The following is an 18,417-nucleotide window of genomic DNA, read 5'->3' as shown; positions in this document are numbered from 1 at the left end:
ATGCGGGGAATCTATAGGTCAGTGACCATGTTAGGATGCGGGGAATCTATAGGCCGGTGACCATGTTAGGATGCGGGGAATCTATAGGCCGGTGACCATGTTAGGATGCGGGGAATCTATAGGCCGGTGACCATGTTAGGATGCGGGGAATCTATAGGCCGGTGACCATGTTAGGATGCGGGGAATCTATAGGCCGGTGACCATGTTAGGATGCGGGGAATCTATAGGCCGGTGACCATGTTAGGATGCAGGGAATCTATAGGCCGGTGACCATGTTAGGATGCAGGGAATCTATAGGCCGGTGACCATGTTAGGATGCAGGGAATCTATAGGCCGGTGACCATGTTAGGATGCGGGGAATCTATAGGCCGGTGACCATGTTAGGATGCTGGGAATCTATAGGCCGGTGACCATGTTAGGATGCGGGGAATCTATAGGCCGGTGACCATGTTAGGATGCGGGGAATCTATAGGCCGGTGACCATGTTAGGATGCGGGGAATCTATAGGCCGGTGACCATATTAGGATGCAGAGAATCTATAGGTCGGTGACCATGTTAGGATGCGGGGAATCTATAGGCCGGTGACCTTGTAAGCATTTGGAGAATCTATAGGTCAGTGACCATGTTAGGATGCGGGGAATCTATAGGCCGGTGACCATGTTAGGATGCGGGGAATCTATAGGCCGGTGACCATGTTAGGATGCGGGGAATCTATAGGCCGGTGACCATGTTAGGATGCGGGGAATCTATAGGCCGGTGACCATGTTAGGATGCGGGGAATCTATAGGCCGGTGACCATGTTAGGATGCAGAGAATCTATAGGTCGGTGACCATGTTAGGATGCAGAGAATCTATAGGCCGGTGACCATGTTAGGATGCGGGGAATCTATAGGCCGGTGACCATGTTAGGATGGGGGAATCTATAGGCCGGTGACCATGTTAGGATGCGGGGAATCTATAGGCCGGTGACCATGTTAGGATGCTGGGAATCTATAGGCCGGTGACCATGTTAGGATGCAGAGAATCTATAGGTCAGTGACCATGGGGGTTATTCTAGTCCATTCTTTCTGACAAAATCCTTCTTAGATGGACAAAACCATGTGCACTGCGGGTGGGGCAGATGTAACTTGTGCAGAGAGAATTAGATTTGGGTGGGGTTTTTCTTCAAAGTGAGATCTATATTGAAGTGTAAAATCATGCAGTCAGTATTTTCCCTGCACAGAAACAAAATAACTCACCCAAATCTAATTCTCTCTGCACATGTTACATCTGCCCCCCTGCAGTGCACATAGGCCCTTATTCTAATCGGATCGGTACGGCCCGCGTGCGGCCGTACCGCCGATGTTTTTACTCTGCACATGCGCAGAGGTGAATCTGCGCATGTGCAGCCCCCTTCGCCGCAGACGGATTTCGTCCGCCGCAAAGGGGGCGTATAGGGGCGTGAGAGGCATCATGCCCTCATTTCCCTATGTGTACGCCCCGCGTTTCATGGGCGTTCCCATGCAAACGCGGGGCGTACGCATGGTAATGAGGCCATGACGCAACTCATGGGGGCGGAAAGCTGACGTCGCCGGATGTCAGCTTTCAGCCCCCATACAAGCTACCACACGGACGATTGTCCGTGTGGTCTCAGCTTGCGGGAGCTGCCGCGGCGTGCGGACCTGCCTTCGATGGTCGACGACCATCGAATGCAGGGGGCAGCTCCCACCATGGTGGAGGCGTAGCCTCCACCATTTTTATGCGGTTCGCCAGCCGTCCGTGTACGGACGGCCGTGGCGAACCGTAGGGTGGGCGGGGATTCGTCTGGTGCGGTCGGAGCCGCATATGCGGCTCGACCGCACCAACCAGAATAAGGGCCATGGTTTTGTCCATCTAAGAAGGATTTTGTCAGAAAGAATGAACTAGAATAAACCCCCATGTTAGGATGCTGGGAATCTATAGGCCGGTGATCATGTTAGGATGCAGGGAATCTATAGGCCGGTGACCATGTTAGGATGCGGAGCATCTATAGGCCGGTGACCATGTTCGAATGTCCTTATTCACTTGCATATTTTTCTACCATAATATAAAGTATAACACCATTGTTCTCATGTAATATACAGTTGGATGAGGATGACACTGGAACCACTGGACATTCGTCTGGCTGTCAGTACACAGCTCCAGCCGCCAGTGTCCTCCACATCCTCCTTCAAGTGATTTTCTGACAGCTCTTGTCGCTGGTTCTGGGCACAGCACTAGAAATGATGAAATGACGCGTGTTGGATGCCCTTGTAACCGGTACGTAAATGAATACTGTGCTGGCCACATGGGTGATACATACCACACGTGTTCCAAGTAGTAAAATGCATATGTCCCTAAGTTACCCAGCCAATCAATACACTGATTACAAATTTATTTAGATTCAGCTACCCCATTGGTCCGAATATTACATCAACATGTGCTATGACATCACACGCACCACTACAAGGCATTACATCACGAACAAACACATTATCTATCTCCTAGCCTTCACATTGTCCGTTTGCAAGGGGCAGGGTTCCTGACTTTTCAGCTGCCCTCTCCAGGAGAGGACAGCCAGCTGCAGCAAGTAGGGGGCGGGGCCGGCATGTATAGCACAAAAGGGGGCAGAGCCGTGGGTGGGACTAACCAAATGAGATTGCAAGCAGTACTCACCGCTGCTGCTCCAGCCACTCACGCTGTCGCTCCCGCTCTCCGTGCTGCCAGTCCAACAGAGCCCTGCAGTGGCTGCCACTCACCGCTCCCACCGCTGCCGCTCACGCTCTCCACTTCATGCTGCAAGTCTCCGCAGTGGCAGTCACACAGGACAGCGACGCCATGACGCCAGGTATGTCATGACATCGCGCTGGTAACTATCACCCGCCCCCCCGGCACTTGGGGACTCGCGCATGCGCAGTCCAATTTTTCAGCAAGAAGGCTGAAAAACCGGGTGGATTGCGGGGACCGGAAGAAAGATTCAAAATGCAGGAGACTCCCGCTAAAAGCAGGAGGGTAGGCAACTATGGCAAGGGGACCCTGGGAATGCGCTGTCTTTCGCTAATCGGCAGGGCTGTACATTTATTTCTGTATTATTTTCAGGATTCGCGGCTCTTCAGGGCGGGAGTGGTACTAAACGAATTGATGTACACAATTTTATCCCCCTCCCCAAAAAATCGTGAATGCTGGTATTTGACCAGCAGAGGGAGGAGGTGCAGGGGGCTCTCTAAATGCAGGAGGCTTACCCACCCTTCCAAGTGGGCCAGGAGGGGAAAGGTTTTCGGGAGGGTAGGTATGTATGCCCCACCAGCACCACCGCTGATCACACTCATCTAGAGCAGGGATCGGTGATCTGAGCTCTAGGAGGGTTACCGGTCATCATTGCTCCCTGCTTCTGTGACCTCTGATGTGGTACAGTGAGCTTCCGCTTTGTATCATCACTTTACTGCATCAGGAGTAACAGGAGCCCCTGTGACCAGCAGCCCTCACCAGAGCACCGATCATCGGACCCTGGGGAGGTGTCGGGTGAGTATATATTTTTCTTCCTTTACACATTGGCCCTTATTCAGATCTGATCGCAGTACAAATTTGTTCTCAAAATGGGCAAAACCATGTGCACTGCAGGTGGGGCAGATGCAGGGCTGGTGTAAGGCTTCTCAGCACCCTAGGCAAAACTTCAACCTACTCCCACCCTCCCCACCCAAAAAAAAATAATGTGGTTCTCCCAGCTCCCCCGGGAAGGTGGGCAAGTCCCCTGCTTTCCCTGGAGGCCCTCTGCACCCTCCCCTTTGCCACCCAAACAGAGTACAAGGAAGAGGGGGCAGCAATGTGGGGAAGTATGTCTCAAGGGAAAGTATGGAGGGGAGGTCTTAGAAGTTCCACAGTCGCCGCCTGCATTAAGTACAACAAGGATCCTCATAGACATCCTTGATTTTTTGATTTGCAGGCTTGGTGGCGCCCCCCCCCCCCCCAGATCCCAGTGCCCTAGGCAGATGCCTAAAGTTGCTAATGGTAGAGCCGGCCCTGGGCAGATGTAACATGTATAGAGAGGAGTTGATCTGCCCCACCTGCAGTGCACATGGTTTTTCCCATTTTGAGAACATATTTGTACTGCAATCAGATCTGAATAAGGGCCATTGATCCATCGGGGGGACACAGCTGATCACAATGGCCCTGTCCCTGCACTGCCGTCTCTGCCAGGGGCAGAGACGGCTGTGCAGAAGCCAGAATTTGCTGTGAACCCTGTGATTCGCCAGCTGAAGCTGGCGTTAGTATGTCAGGGCTCACGGCAGATTTTTTTAGCCTAATTTTTTTGTAGTAAATTTGTCAAGATTACATGGGAAATGCAATCTGTTTACTTTAATTAAATGGGAATTAGAAGGTTTGGAGCGTTTTTGTTCACGAGGTACTTGTTTCCTAACTGGGCGCCCACGATCTCCATCGCGGGCGTCGCGGGTAAAGAAATCGCGGGGATCGCGGGCATCGCGGCCAGTACATTAACGTCCGCGATGCCTGCGATCCCCGCGATTTCCCATAGGGTTCAATGTTAAATTTAGTGCTGCCCATGATTTTACATTCAATGCTTCAATGGCCGCGATTTGGCCATAGGAATCAATGTTAAATGAGCCTTTTCATACCCCCACTATCCATGTCAGCATGGAGTTGAGAATAGAATAGTGTGGCGAGCGCAGCGAGCCACCGAGCCCGAAGCGTGGCGAGCGCAGCGAGCCCCGCGAGGGGACGCGGATACCTTCACAGGTAAACGCAGCCCTACGCGGGCTTCACAGGTATCCGCGTCCCCTCGCGGGGCTCGCTGCGCTCGCCACGCTTCGGGCTCGGTGGCTCGCTGCGCTCGCCACACTATTCTATTCTCAACTCCATGCTGACATGGATAGTGGGGGTATGAAAAGGCTCATTTAACATTGATTCCTATGGCCAAATCGCGGCCATTGAAGCATTGAATGTAAAATCGCGGCCAGCACTCAATTTAACATTGAACCCTATGGGAAATCACGGGGATCGCGGGCATCGCGTCGCGACCGTTAATGTACTGGCCACGATGCCCGCGATCCCTGCGATGGGCGCCCAGATAGGAAACAAGTACCGTTCACGAAAATTGCCCTTAAATACATTCTGTGATACTAACATAAGGCAAAAAAGGGTGTAAAAAACTTTAGTAAAACTGAAGTTGAAAAATCTTCCCCTGAAACGTTTGCACAGTACTATACAGTTGTGCTCATAACTTTACATACCCTAGCGGAATTTGTGATTTTCTGGCCATTTGTCAGAGAATATGAATGATAACTCACAAACTTTTCTTTCACTCATGGTTAGTGGCTGGATGTCAAACAAGTGTGTGTGTGTGTGTGTGTGTGTGTGTGTGTGTGTGTGTGTGTGTGTATAAAAGGTTAGTGAGTTTCTGGTCTCCTGAAAGACCCTTGCATCTTTCATCCAGTGCTGCACTGACGTGTCTGGATTCTCAGTCATGGGGAAAGCAAAATAATTGTCAAGGGATCTGTGGAAAAAGGTAATTGAACTGTATAAAGCAGGAAAGGGATATGAAAATATGGTACTTGTTTCCTAAAACGGCGCCCATCGCGGGCATCGCATGTACATCGCATGCCATTATAATGGCATGAGATGTGACCGATGCAATGCCCGCAATTTTACATAGAAATGCATGGTAAAATGTAAATCGCGTCGGTCGCATCGCACGCGGCCAAAAAATCGCATGCGATGCGACCAACGCGATTACCGATTTTACATAGGGAACAATGTTAAATGGCCCAATTGACCCGATTTCACATAGGGAACAATGTTAAATGGCCCACAGACCTCAAATAGCCACCTTGAAGTGTGAAATGCCCCCCCCCCAATTGTTAACGCCACCCCACGATCAACGTCAACCCGAAGCATGGCGAGCGTAGCGGTACGCGTCCTCCGACCTTTTCATACCCCCACTATCCACGTCGGCGTGGAGTTGAGACTAGAAAGTGTGGCGAGCAAAGCGAGCCACCGAGCCCGAAGCGGGCTCGCTGCGCTCGGCACGCTTCGGGTTGACGTTGATCGTGGGGTGGCGTTAACAATTGGGGGGGCCATTTCACACTTCGGGGTGGCTATTTGGGGTCTGTGGGCCATTTAACATTTTTCCCTATGTGAAATCGGGTCAATTGGGCCATTTAACATTGTTCCCTATGTAAAATCGCGGTAATTGCGTCTGTCGCATCGCAAGCGATTTTTTTTGGCCACATGCGATACGACCGACTCGATTTTTTTTCCTTGCGATGCCTAAGATCAATATCGTGGGCGCTGTTCTAGGAAACAAGTACCGAAAATATATCCAAGCATTTGAGAATGCCAATCAGCAGTGTTTAAACTCTAATTAAGAAATAGAAAATGAGGGATTATGTGGAAACTAAATCATGGTCAGGTAGACCAGTGGTAGCCATCTCCAGTCCTCAAGATGTACCAACAGTTCACAGTTTCCAGACAACCTAGCTGTAACCTCATTACTCACTAACACATTTTAAAAGATCCACAGGTGGAGCTAATTACTTCACTTGTGATTCTGTGAGGAGATCTGGAAAAAATGAACTATTGGTAGCTCTCGAGGACTGGAGTTGGCAACCCCAGAGGTAGACCAACAAAATTTCAGCCACAACTGGCAGGAAAATTGTTCGGGATGCAAAGAAAAATCCACAAATAACTTCAGCTGAAATATAGGACTCTGAAAAAAAAAAAAAAAAAAAGTGGTGTGGTTGTTTCAAGAATCACAATAAGGATGCATTTGAAGAAAAATGGTCTGCATGGTCGAGTCGCCAGAAGAAAGCCATTACTACGCAAATGCCACAAAGCATCCCGCTTACAATACTCCAAACAGCACAGAGACAAGCCTCAAAACTTCTGGAACAAAGTCATTTGAAGTAATGAAACCAAAATTTAACTTTTTGGCCACAACCATAAACATTACATTTGGAGAGGAGTCAACAAGGCCTATGATGAAAGGTTCCCCATTCCTACTGTGAAACACGGAGGTGGATTGCTGATGTTTTGGGGATGTGTGAGCTGCGAAGGCACTGGAAACATGGTCAGAATACATGGCAAGATGATTGCAGCATGGTATCAGAAAATACTGGAGGAAAATTTGCACTCATCAGCCCGGAAGCTGCGCATGGGACGTATTGGACGTTCCAACATGACAATGATCCAAAAGACAGGGCCAAGTCGACCTGTCATTGGCTACAGCAGAATAAAGTGAAGGTTCTGGAGTGGCCATCTCAGTCTCCTGACCTCAATATCATTGAGCCACTCTGGGGAGATCTCAAATGTGCAGTTCATGCAAGACAGCCCAAGAATGTACAGGAGCTGGAGGCTTTTTGCCAAGAAGAATGGGCAGCTTTACCATCTGAGGAAATAAAGAGCCTCATCCACAACTACCACAAATGACTTCAAGCTGCCATTGATGTTAATGGAAGCAATACACGGTATTAAGAATTGGGTATGTAAACTTTTGATCAGGGTCATTTGAGTAGTTTCTGTTGTCATTATGATATAAAAAGAGTAAACACAGTTGTGTGACAATAAATGGCTTCACCCAACCACTAACCAGGAGTGACAGAAAAGTCTGTGAGTTATCATTCATATTCTCTGACAAATGGCCAGAAAAGCACAAATTCTGCTAGGGTATGTAAACTTATGAGCACAACTGTATAGTCCCAGTCACTGCTCCACAGTGCATGCAGCCAGTACTTATACAATATCTCTATATTATCAGTATCCCCTGCAAAACAATCTCCCACTTATCCTCTTGTCTGGACAAATGAGCCGCTTGTCTTTTTAACCCTTCTATCAAACCGACACTTTCCATTTATAGCAATGTAAGACCCTGCCACCGTCATCCCACTCATCACACCACACTCACTTACAACATAGAACATGCTTCCTCCTACACCCAATCGTTCTGTAGTGTTATTCTCTGTCTCTGCTGGAAGCTGCCATTGTCTCCAGAACATAATATCTGACACGTTTCTCAAAGTGTATCACGGCTTGACCTACACATTCCAACATCCATTCCCCATCGATTCCCCACGAACTGTCATGCCGAATATGTTCCCAAAGATACCGTACTCCCCCACCATCAGGCCTTCCTGCTCATCTGCCCCAGTGTTATGCAAGCGAGGAGATTACAGTGGCCAGCCCGGTTCTGCCTCGCGCATCTCGCCTCTCACGCGATCTAGGGGTAGATGTCTGAAGCATGGTACATTATCACCGGCCAATCAGATCCTAACTGTCCCTTTTTAAACCCAGCCTGTAACTTAACAGTCAGGAGCTGATTGGCCGGTGATAAAGTACCAGGCACTTTATCACTTCTCCTCCCTTATCACTGCTTCATACATCTTTACACATCCGCTCGCATGCGGCCACACAGAGGAAAAAATAATTCGATGGTTGCTCACATCAAATGATTTTTATCCTAGACATTGATGGCAGAAATGGGGGCGGGCGGCTGACATCACAGGGGTACGCCCATAAAACCTGGCGAGTGTTAAAATCGGTAAAGGCGTTCGCTCCGGGGGTTTGCACATGCGCATATTTGTGAATGCGCAAAAGCCAACAATCGGCCAGGGTCGCGAATTCGGACCTGAAGGACCAGGTTCTGAATCACCCCCCCCCCCCCCAATATCTAGAGAGACAGTCATTAGGTCAACACCAAAAGGTCGACATTGACAAAATGTCAAAATAGCAATGGCCAACACATGAAAAAGTCACAATGAGTTTTTCGTGATTTTTTTAAAAAATTGGGACTTTTTTGGGAATGGTAAAGTTTGGCCTGAGGCATGACGGGTGAAAAGGGCCAGGAAAGGGTGTGGGCTACACTAATTGGGGGTCCACGTTCTCAGGTGTCGACATTGACACCCAAAATATTTCCCTAGTGGAATCTTACTTGTTGCTATGGACAACATCCCATCATCAATAGAATTCCATAATAGTAAATTTACCCCATACTGTTTGCGGGGTGCCGTTCACCCCCATTTCCAGCCCTGGTCCCGCATTCCGGGCAGCGGCTGAGGCGGGAGCGGGCACCCTGCTCACGGGGGGGGGGGGGGATGTGGCCACCGCTGCCGAGTAGAGGGGGAGGGGACCTTGAAGCGACCTCCCCCGCAGAATCCGGGGAGCGGGGCGCTCATTTGGCTCCAAGAGGGGGGGGGGGTGCTCCCATGCCGCCCTCCAGTGGCCAGTACCCTAGGCAGATGCCTACGGCTGCCTAGTGGTGGAGCCGGCCCTGATTCCGGGCACTTTTCTCATGATGTAGGTGAGGTGTGGTGTAAATATCTCAGTGTGTTATTTTTGTTGTATTGCCCCAATTTAACATGTTGGTGGCAATATGTAAATAGATTATACTAAACACTATTTTATGTGATTTGAATGTTTTTGTTTTATTAGCAAGCAGGAAAATCCATTGACGGATCACAAAGCCGCTAGATCCATAAGTAGCTTCGACCATATGCTATAGAGGAACCCTGACATTCCAAACGCCATAGTAAGTGTACGAACAAGGTCTATTTGTAAACAGCGCCCTTACATAGCAGCAGCTTATTTTTGGTGTGAAAGAATATGCTGTAAGGAGTGCAGCCAGGGACAGCCATGGCAAAGTGACCTGGGAGTACAGGCTGAGTATCCCTTACCCAAAATGATCAGGGCCAGAAGCTTTTTGGATAACGGATTATTCCATTCATTCAATGAGGCATCCTGAGGACGGGACACATGTGTGAACACAAAATGCATTCATGTTGTATAAACACATTGAACACATGAAATACACACAAATATATTTTATTTGTGCATGAAACAAGGTTTAAAAACATGAAACAAAGTTTGTGTACTCAAGCCCTGAATGTGTATGCCACACAATCATTTTCTTGCACATATTTAGTGCCAGTTACATATCATGTCCCCAGTAGTGCCAGTTACATATCATGTCCTCAGTAGTGCCAGTTACATATCATGTCCCCTGTAGTGCCAGTTACATATCATGTCCCCTGTAGTGCCAGTTACATATCATGTCCCCAGTAGTGCCAGTTACATATCATGTCCCCTGTAGTGCCAGTTACATATCCTGTCCCCAGTAGTGCCAGTTACATATCATTTCCCCTGTAGTGCCAGTTACATATCATGTCCCCAGTAGTGCCAGTTACATATCATGTCCCCAGTAGTGCCAGTTACATATCATGTCCCCTGTAGTGCCAGTTACATATCATGTCCCCAGTAGTGCCAGTTACATATCATGTCCCCAGTAGTGCCAGTTACATATCATGTCCCCAGTAGTGCCAGTTACATATCATGTCCCCAGTAGTGCCAGTTACATATCATGTCTCCAGTAGTGCCAATTACAGATGTCCCCAGTAGTGCCAGTTACAGGTGTCCCCAGTAGTGCCAGTTACAGATGTCCCCAGTAGTGCCAGTTACAGATGTCCCCAGTAGTGTCAGTTACACGTGTCCCCAGTAGTGTTTTAAAAAAAAAAATTACATTCCGCCGTTCGGAATAATTTGGTTAAACGATATCTGGATATTGGATACTCAACCTGTATTCACAATAGGTTATCTTTCCCCTTTCTGTGTGCTCGGGAGTGCTTAGGCCAGTGGTTCCCAAACTGTTTTGAATCACGGCGCCCTAGAGCAGTGGTTCCCAACCTGGGGTACTAGTACCCCATACCTCCCAACTGTCACGATTTCCGCGGGAACGTCCCGATATTCGGGGACGTTCCCGCGTCCCGCCCGGGGCCGCCATTGTGGGGGTGGGGGGGACAGTTGGGAGCCCGCGGTGGGGGGGACAGTTGGGAGCCCCCCCAGCTTGCCGAGAATAGACGCTGTGCGCATGCGCACAGCATCTATTCAGCGCCGACGAGCGTCGAAAACGGGGGCGTGGCCGGAGTTTGCGTCACCCCGTGAGGCCACGCCCCTTTTCTCGAGGCCACGCCCCTTTTCGCGAACGTCCTGACCTCCCAACTTCAAAAGTTGGGAGGTATGGTACCCCTGAGGGTACTCTGCAGACCAGTTGGGGGTACTTGAAAATAATATTGGTAATTGCGGAAGAAGAAGAAGTCTCCAGGATAAGTCTCCCATTGCCATGGAGACGAATCACGTTACATCACTTCCGGTTCTGCCTGCATCGTCATTAGCGTCTTCTCATGTTTTTGCCCGATCAGCAATCCACTGGGAGCTACTTGCGCTGCCACAGGTGGAGGAAGCAGCGGCATTTATCTTACAGGCGTTAGCAGGAACCCCGGAGACAGTACACAGCAAGCGGACAGACACAGAGCGACTCAATTCCTGACCACACATTACTCCTCCGCTACTCCTTAATATAAGGACACGCATAAGGAAACACATACCGCTCACTTCCACTCCACTTGTAAGTACTGTGGATAGTTCAAATTGAGAGGAGGGGGTACTTATAAATGAAAAGCTTAATCAAGGGGTACGGGAAAGAAAAAAGGTTGGGAACCGCTGCTCTACAGCATCAAAATGTTTTCAAGGCACCCCTAGGCCAAATGCTTCTTATCGAGAAATTCAGAAAGAAAAATATTAAATGTTTATTATATTAAATTATATTTATTGTATTAAATGCATTGTGTGTGTATATGTTGCAGTTATCTGGTGAGGACAGGATTTGCTTCTGTTTGTCCACATATATAATGATTGGCAGCCACAAGCACTGGTTTTGCCTGGTACATTGACCATAAATAATATGAATTGATCTTGGTCCACCAACCCAAGGCACCCCTGCAAGTGTCCCGAGGCACCCCGGGGTGCCTAGGCACACAGTTTGGGAACCACTGGCTTAGGCAGTGGTATTGCTGTGAGTAATTCCGATCAAAAACATTTCTGAGTTCTCAAAAGCCCCATCGCCAAGCAGCGCAGGAGTTTGCCACATTCTGTTTTGAAGTTATTTTAAGATTTATTTATTAACAGTCATTTATATCGCACACATATTCTGCAGCGCCTTACAGAGTATTACTATCACATCAATCCCAGATCATAGCCATCGCTGGCTGTTCGCAAGTTGATTAACTTAGTTGGGGGCATTGGTAGGCGGCACACCAGCATTTTCTGGGAGTGCCATCTGAAAGAGCAGATGTGACGAGGGAGGACCCCTGACATCAGCGGCGGCCTCCTTCTTCCCACGGCCATCGCAGCATCGATTAAATCTAGACTTACTCAGCGCTGTGAACATGGGGAAAACCATTAGATGCTGAGTGATTACGATTGGTTTTCACAGCCGTCCAGAGGGGTGGGTGGAGACCTTGGCGGGGTGGCGTTTACCTGATCGCTGGGCCCCAAAGATTCGCAGCCCAGCCATTAGGCCTGAATCAGGCCCTATTTACCTAACACATCAGAGTATGTACTGGAAGGTCACGCAAATACTGTACACAGAGAACATGCAGACTCAACACAGATAGGGCCTTGGTGGGAATAAAACACAAGACCACAGTCCTTTGGGGGAGCAATGATAACCATTACACCCACTGTGCTACCCAAAAATGTGATCATATCAAAATTACGAAAACGTGAGTCACCACTCCCCTTGTACAAGGGGAAACAGTGGAACAATGGAGTCAAGCTGAGCAGGCCACCAGGCAATGCTCCAAAAATGTTACCGCCGCACACTCTGCATCATGGTGCTGGGGTGCAGGCAGGCCCACTGCTTGGGAGGGGCAGCTGGACCTGTTACAGAGGGGGGAGTTGCGGGTAGACTTGCTGCTTGGGAGGGCTGCTGGACCTGCTGCTCCAGGGGGGAGGGGGTGCGGGCAGACCCGCTGCTTGGGGAGGGGGTGGTGGTTTTCGGGCAAACACGCTGATCCAGTGGTGGGGGGGATGCGGGAAGACCCGTCCCTCACCTACAACAGTTCCAGTCGGGGCAGGCAGCATGCTGGTGAGGATGGCTGGCTGTGGTGTATAATAGTGGGCATGTGCTGTAGCCCTGGCTTGGCGGTGGGTGGTGTATTACAAGGGGGTGGTGGTGTGTATAACGCTAACCAGGGCCGGGATGCTAAGGCAGAATCTGGCTAGATTTGTGTGTATAACGCTGTCAATCACTCTTGTAACTCCGCCCAGCATTATACACACAGGTGATGAGTGACAGATATGGCTAAATATATAAGAGATATGTGCTGGATGGTCCCCCGGGGACCCCAGAATCAGCACTTTCACACTCAATTCCCGGGGGAACAATCCAGCACATACTGTATATAGCATACATGATTACATGCATGTTTATATGTGGTAAGAGAGGAGGGGGCCGTGTGCAGGCTGCGATCGCTCCGATCTTGCATTGCGCCAGAGACTAATGCACATGCGCAGGTCTCTGAGAGAATGGCACATACGCTGGGTTCCCGGGGACACCTTTATTGGGAATCACCAGAATATGGGCCATTTTCCCAGTGATTTCTGCTGCTGTGCTGCCGGCATCGGACCAATGGAGGGTGAGTATAAATATGTGTGGTGTGCAGTGTATGGGCCCTGTGGACCCAGGAGCCTGTGTGTAGCACACACCTTGCATCCATTATAGATACATTAGTGACTATGAGGTCCCCCTGGACGACATGGCCGCCGCTGTACTGCCGATGGTCCACACTCTGGATGAGATGCACTACGCATCACACTTACTCTCCCAATAACAGCTGTCCTTTGTGATACAAAGGTGCAAATTAACTAAGATGGGAATTCTATTTCACATGGGCAACCAATCAGAATCTACTTCTTATTTATTTAGTACCTTCTGATTGGTTGCACATAGCAACATTCCATCTGAAATAGAATTCCAATCTTAGTAAATTTCCCCCAAGGACTTCTGGGATTGGGACCGGGAGCCGTTCAGCTGCCTGTTGAAGAACCCATCACAGTGGACACATTTGGATCTCTCTCTGGAAGTGTATGACTATTAAGGCCCCCATATACTAAACCGAGTTGTCCTAAGGACAAGTCAGACCCAGGGCCAGATTCTCTAAGCTTCAAAAGTGATAAAATGGAGAGTGATAAACAGCCAGCCAATCAGCTCCTGCCTGCCATGTCACAGACTGTGTTTGGAAAAAGTCAGGCAGGAGCTGATTGGCTGGCTGTTTATCACTCTCTATTTTATCACGTTTGAAGCTTAGAGAATCTGGCCAATATAGTTAAAATAGTTTTCACGTTAGTACATCCCGTCCTCTAGAAGTCAAGAACCACAACAAATAAAATTAAAACTCCTGGACCTGACCGATCACCTAAATGGCAACCTACATAAATCCTGACTATAAGGACGGCAGCACAAGTGTCACTCACACACACACACATACACACACACACACACTCGGAACACGACCAGATCTGTGCCAGAAGCCTCCTTGCACCATGACTTTACGCATAGAACAGTAGACCTTGGAGGAATCTTAAACTTTCTGCAAGGTCCCTGCTTAGAGAGCTGATGAATGAATGACCCTGTTATATATTTAAACTCTGAGGTAGATAACTACCCCCCTTTACTCAGGAGCTAAAATAACCCCTTGTAAGGAGCAGCAGTGGGTGAGGGGACGCTGAGGAAAACAAGCCAGCTGCTACCAGGGTTACAGTTTCCTCAGCTGCTGCCATTATTTTCAGAAACATATCCAGGTTGTCAAGTCCAGCGGCAAGGAGAGGGACCTGCTCCAAGCTGAAGCTAGATGGAGCATTACTCTGATACCGCTCGGCCCCTCCAGTCTGCCCTTTATCTAACTGCTTCCCCATCTCCTACCCTGTATGATCCCTGACCTTCTGTTCCTAGCAGGACTATATGCACTTATTGTACCAAAGGTCGCGTCTCATCTCCGCCGGATGTACTCATCACTGATCTGCCGACATTTCTATAGAAGCTTGCTGGGGCTCCAATAAAATGAGAATAATAAGCCTGATTGCATGATTATCGATAGACTGCAGATTAGGGTAGACAATCCTGGGATTTGGCCCCAAAATGTCCAAGATTTCAATCCCGGGATTGGACTATCCAATCTTTCGGAATTGTGCAGTCTATTGCCGGGCAGCGTCTGAGCACCCGCTCAGACACTGCCCGGCTGTTCCCGACGCGGGGTACGGCCGAGAGAGGTCCGGCGGCGGGCAGAGGATTCCGCCCTCTGTCACTCACTCTGTTGGATGGCGAGCAGGTTCCGGCCTCTGTGACTTGTTCCGTGACACTGGAGGGGTGGGGTGGCGAGCGGGTTTCAGCGCCGGAGGTGCAGCGCTGCACCTCCGGGGCCAGACCACGCTCACGGCCGCACACAGCATTCCTCTCTGTCTGGCGTCGCAGCCACCACCTGCCCCGCGCCACCACTTATATAAGGGGGACAGCCGCTACCTGCCCTGCTCCACCGCACTAAAGTAAGATGAACAGCGGCGGTTTTCTTTTAGGGATGCCAATCCCAGGAATCCCGGGATTGAGCATTTTTCAATCCTGATTCCCAGGATTGAAAAATGCCTCGGGATTGACATCCCTGCTGCAGATGCGTACTGTCCACAGTATGCGTGTGCGAGCCGTGCTGCGATGAACTCCTGAAACTCATTCTGTTCGCTGCCCATTCGCAAGGCGATTGACAGGGAGTGTGAGGGTGGAAAGCAACCATTTTTATGGGAGTGGCAACAAAGATGCAGGCGCGCCGGAATAAAACAAACCTGGGAGTGTCAGCGAAAGCCAGTTAGGGGCGGGGTATGTGACATAAGAAGTAGGCCCGATAAGTCCTTGGCTACGAGGTGACTGATGAGTTTTGGCCATTTGATGGTGAGCCTGTTACAATGGGTTTCGGATATTTAGGCCGGGTTGCGAATGTCAGCCGAGCGTATGTATTCCCTGTGTATATATTACACGTTGGCTATCCCCGATGATGTAATACATTCCTACACACTACATACTTACCATAAAGGGGACACCCTGCACCCATTTATTTTACTTACCCCTCTGGCATCTCTTTGCTGCAGGTATAATTCACTTGGAAAATGGCCGTCGTGGCCGTTTGCAAGTGATTTGAGCACTGAAGATGTCCCCGGGAGGGATTCGGTATGAAATCCCAACGGTCAAAATCCTGAATGGGTCATAATACCGAGAAGGACAAAATCCCGAAATTTAAAATACCGACAAGGACAAAATCCCGACATTTAAAATCCCGCCAAGGTCAAAATACCGACATATAGAATGTACAGGTAAAACAGTCAACATGACTTTGTGTCGACAGGTCGCGAGGTTGACATGTTTTTTTCACAGTTTTTTTTACTCTAATGTCGACACGGTCGGCATGGACACAGTTTGTGAACCGCAGCCCCTCGCTTCGCTTGCAATGCTTCGGGCACACTATTTTATTCTCCCACCACGCCCTAGTGATTGGAAGGGCATGAAATACCGCCTGTCGGCACATGTCGGGTCAAACAAACAGTGAAAAAAACCATGTCGACCTCGCGACCTGTCGACACAAAGTCGTGTTGACTGTTTTACCTGTACATTCTATATGTCGGTATTTTGACCTTGTCGGGATTTTAAATGTCAGGATTTTGTCCTTGTCGGGATTTTGACTGCATCCCCCCGGGAGCACCATATTCCAGGAGACCTACGCATGCGCAGTAGACTCTGCCATTATGCCAGAGTGTACTAGCTGTCAGAGAGGTTGGGGACCGTAGTGGACGCTGCGCGTGGGCCCTCTTCCCTTTTAAAAGACCCCTGCTAATTACTTGTCTATTGTTACCCAGTCAGGGCTGGATAAAGATTTGCTTGGCCCCTGCAAAAAAAAAAAATTCAAATTCAGTACTTGAGTATTATCCCGGCGCCCACCTTTTCCATCGTAGGGCATTGTACAACCAAAAAAACGCGTCGCATCGCATGCGAGCCCGAAGCGTGGCGAGCGCAGCAAGCCCCGCGAGGGGACGCAGATGACTTCACACTTCCACGTCCGCTCCCCACACTATATAAAATCAACTCCACGCCGACATAGATAGTGGGGGTATGAAAAGGTTGGAGGATGCGTACCTCCGCCCCTCGCAGGCTCGCTGTGCTCGCCCTGCTTTGGGTTGGCGTTTATAGTGGGGTGGTGTTAACAATGGGGGGGGGGGGGGCATTTAACATAGTCATTACCCATCAGGGTGGGTGTACAATTAAAAATTAGGTCTGGGGGGGGGGCATTTAACATGGGAGTAAGCCCAAATCGGGCATGATCGCGTCGCATCGCATGCCATTATAATGGCATGCGATGCGACGCAATATTAAAATTGTATACTCAGCCCGGGGAAAGGCTCTAATCGGGTCCCATCGCATACCATCGCATACCTTAATTAGTGGCATGCGATGCGATGGGCGCCGTGATAATACACAAGTACCTCAAATTCTATACTGGTAATGTTATTAAGAAACATAGGGGGTGATTCTGGTTGACTGGATAAGCTATAAGCACCACTGCGACTATACAAGTTGCCGAAGGTGTCCAGACAGCAGCCCTGCACGTGTGCATGTGCCATTATGCGCATACACAGACAGCAAACACCGGTCGCCGGTGCGAACACACCAGGAACCGAACAGACTTGAATGACCCCCATAATGTGTAACTCATTCTTATGCAGATGCTACTTTGGGGGTGGACTTCATCAAGCCCCTCCCCTATACTGGCAAAATTTTCAGAATTTCAGCCCCCTCCCCACCTCGCGGCACAGCGATTGTCAATGACTGAATCAAAGGGTTGGGATATGTATCAATCTGCGCACTTAGACAGCCTATGGCCCTTATTCAGATCTGATCGCAGCACAAATTTGTTCTCAAAATGGACAAAACCATGTGCACTGCAGGTGGGGCAGATGTAACATGTGCAGAGAGAGTTAGATTTGGGTGAGTTATTTTGTTTCTGTGCAGGGTAAATACTGGCTGCTTTATTTTTACACTGCAATTAAGATTTCAGTTTCAACACACCCCACCCAAATCTAACTCTCTCTGCACATGTTACATCTGCCCCACCTGCAGTGCACATGGATTTGCCCATTTTGAGAACAAATTTGTACTGCGATCAGACCTGAATAAAGGCCTATGTCTTATTGCGGTAAGGTAAATCACCTAGCCCCTAGATATGTACAAATTGTGGAATCAAATGGACATTGGCGCTCCTAAAATTAAAACCAGTACTACCATTTGGGTGGTCGTTCAGAAATCCCTCTTCATCCCATAGGGGGCTCAGTGACTGGGTGCCCCAAAGTTGAAGGACCTCGCCTTTCTGAAGGACCAGCTGGAGGGTCTACAACGTAAAATAGAGGAAAATAAGTGAGGAGAAAGACCCACCAGATACCCCGTTAGCTTACAACCGTTTTGTGAGTAATTGGCTTAGGGGTTTGCCCCCAACTTATTTGAATTACACTGTGGACTTTTGGGACACCTAGGAAGTGTGA

At 49.2% G+C, this 18,417-nt stretch overlaps 1 long non-coding RNA gene across 2 annotated transcripts in view; it reads left to right on the top strand.

Annotated features, from left to right (window-relative positions):
• Window positions 1-2,731: 2,731 nt before the first annotated feature.
• The window catches only part of LOC146019633 (uncharacterized), a 35,256-nt gene continuing 19,570 nt past the window's right edge, over window positions 2,732-18,417 (top strand). For both annotated transcript variants that reach the window (XR_014450624.1, XR_014450625.1), the window contains exons 1-2: window positions 2,732-2,845; window positions 9,439-9,535. This is a non-coding gene — a long non-coding RNA (uncharacterized LOC146019633). The remainder of the gene's footprint in view (window positions 2,846-9,438; window positions 9,536-18,417) is intronic.

This window comes from Crinia signifera, chromosome 7 (assembly GCF_055691185.1).
Source record: "Crinia signifera chromosome 7, ASM5569118v1, whole genome shotgun sequence".
Taxonomy (NCBI): domain Eukaryota; kingdom Metazoa; phylum Chordata; class Amphibia; order Anura; family Myobatrachidae; genus Crinia; species Crinia signifera.
The sequence above is the reverse complement of the archived record's forward strand: the minus strand, read 5'-3'. Positions and strand labels throughout refer to the sequence as shown.